A 2,922-nucleotide genomic window follows, 5' to 3' on the forward strand; every position below is an offset into this window, starting at 1 on the left:
CCCAGAGAGGTGGTGGATGCCCCACCCCTGGAAACATTCCAGGTCAGGCTGGCTGGGGCTCTGAGCAACCTGACCTCATTGAAGATGTCCCTGCCCACGGCAGGGGGGTTGGACTAGATGACCTTTAGAGGTCCCTTCCAACCCAAACTATTTTTCTATGATTCTATAAAAGGCATTGATAAATATTTGTGGAGCCGGTGGTTTTGCTCAATTTACTAAATTACTGCAAATAATACTCTCAGGTAACAGAAAGTACTGTAGTAGAGCAGGGTTGCAGGCGGGTGGATGGAGGACTGTACTGATAAACAAGGTTTCCCCGAAAAAAAAGAAAGTAACATAGTTATCATTTTATTTCAGATGCTGACATGGCAATGCATTATAGATCAGTTCCAGGTTCTTAAAGAAATACATGTTCACCGAATGGCCTTTTTTTCTTTTGTGAAAAACATGTTTCATTTCTTGGAATACATCTTGAAACGAGGGGAAACATTTCAAAGAGGAACGATGTAAAAAATTATTTCTTTTTTGTTGAGCTTTTTTCAAGTTTCAATCCCTTTGAAGGTAATATTGCATCAGATTACCCTTGCGACCCGTTTTATACCAACGCCATGCCCGACAGCAGATTAGCTTGTTGTGTTCAGCTGGATTCGGAGCCTTCTGCTCAGGAAAAAACGGTGTAGGAGCCATTCCTGCTGGTGTTGTAGTGTCCCAAATGCTTCTTTAAAAATCATGGGTACGGGCTAGCACCATAGCCTGTATCAACCATGATACACTTGTAATGATTAAGCTCTGTTGCTTTCAATGCCAGCTGAAAAACAGGTGAAAAGTCTGAAGACTTAAGCTGGGCTTGGTTTTCATTTCTGTTGCGTTTGTGCAATTCTGCTGGCAAGTGCGGTCTCACGTGCACTGGTAAAATCCATCGTACGTCTTGTTATGCCCATCGTAACGGCAATGACAACCCCAGTCTTGAGTCAAAGTCCTGTGCTAAGGTATGCTTTACCCATCAGGTCGGGTGTTTAACAATGCACCTGTTGTATCAATGAAATTTAAACTTGCCTAACAACGTTATATGCCTTTGCTGGCTCTATACGGGACTCAGCAGGACACATGCAGGGCAGAGTGGGCAATTGCCCACGAGATAGGCTCATCTCGCCTCCCAGGATGTCGCTGAGAGCTGTGTTTGCAAGCTGGATCTCCCATTGCTCCTGACAGCGCGTCTGCCAGCCCAGGTCCCACCGAGGTGGGGTGCAGCCCTGCTGCGGGCACGTGCTGCCACGCAGGGTGGCGCGGTGCCATCTCTTGCCCTGGTCCTTGCTGGCCATGCAGAGGTGGCACCTGGGCTGAGTGCTCTCTGGCAAATTCGGGTTGGTGGCTCCGGATTTCTCCTTTGCTGACGCTTTGGGGAAAAGCATCCTGCAAGCTTTCTAGAAACGTGCTGGAAGTGTTTCGGGAACTATTTTCCCTCTGAGAAATGCTGGTGTTTCTTTAAAATGCAGAGAAGAGGCAAAAAGAGGAGAATACAGTACTTTTGTTTTTTAAATTTGGAAGCTTTGTTGCACTTGGTTTTAACCCAAATGACCTAAAACTTTCCTGTTGACAGCCCTTGTTTTGAGCCAGATCAAAAGTATGCTATTTGGATACCTTCCCCTTGGCTTTTGCTCTCTCACCGGCCCAGAACAAGAACATGCTGATAATAAATAACCCCCCCCCCCCCCCCCCCCATTAAACTCAGCAGCTCAGAGGGATCCATTTGTCAGAGCCATAACTGAGTGAACGGTTTTCTGGCACTGCAATCAAGCTCCATCAAAACCTTCATCTCAAGCTATGTACCAGATAATGGTGCTCAGATCAGTCAGCGCTGAGAAAACATTTGCAGGCAGATAAGGCTGGAAGGGAAGGAGTGGGAGTTTTATTAAACCTGGTTTTCAATCATTATTTCCTGGGGATCGCATCCTTGTCTGGGTGGCGTCGTTCCTTCAGGAGGCAAGGAGACGTAAGCTCTTGTCGTGGTTTAACCTCAGTCGGCAACTGAGCACCACACAGCCGCTCGCTCACTCCTCCCCGCCCCAGTGGGATGGGGGAGAGAATTGGGAGAGTAGAAGTGAGAAAACTCGTGGGTTGAGATAAAAACAGTTTAATAATTGAAATAAAATAAAGTAATAATAATATTAATAATAATAATAATATACAATGCCAGTGATGCACAGTGCAATTGCTCACCACCCACCGACCGATGCCCAGTCAGTCCCCGAGCAGCGGCCCCCCCGGCCAGCTTTCCCCAGTTTATCTACTGAGCATGACGTCACATGGTATGGAATGTCCCTTTGGCCAGTTTGGGTCAGCTGTCCTGGCTGTGCCCCCTCCCGGCTTCTTGTGCACCTCCAGCCTTCTCAGCTGGTAGAGCATGGGAGGCTGAAAAGCCCTTGACTAGTGTAAGCACTGCTTAGCGACAACTAAAACATCGGTGTGTTATCAACATTGTTCTCCTCCTAAATCCAAAACACAGCGCCGTACCAGCTACTAGGAAGAAAATTTACTCTATCCCTGCCGAAACCAGGACAGCTCTGCCCCAGCTTGCCTCGTCCATAGCACATGCCCACGGGGAGGCTGCAGATGCTCTCCATCCAACGAGGGGTTGCAAGCACTGGCTGCCCCACGCTGAGCCTACAACCAACATCCCAATGGCCAGGCTCCATCCCCTTGACCTGCACAGCTCCATGGTGACTCCTGCCCATCTCCTGGGCTTTTCATGACTGCCTCGCTACTGACAGGTAGAAGATAACACGGTGCCATGCCCGAAGAAGAAGTGCTGGTTGACAGCCGGCTGAACATGAGCCGGCAGTGTGCCCAGGGGGCCAAGAAGGCCAATGGCATCCTGGCCTGTATCAGAAATAGTGTGGCCAGCAGGAGTAGGGAAGTGAT

This window comes from Aptenodytes forsteri, unplaced genomic scaffold (genome assembly GCF_000699145.1).
Source record: "Aptenodytes forsteri isolate BGI_AS27 unplaced genomic scaffold, ASM69914v1 Scaffold2, whole genome shotgun sequence".
Lineage (NCBI taxonomy): Eukaryota > Metazoa > Chordata > Aves > Sphenisciformes > Spheniscidae > Aptenodytes > Aptenodytes forsteri.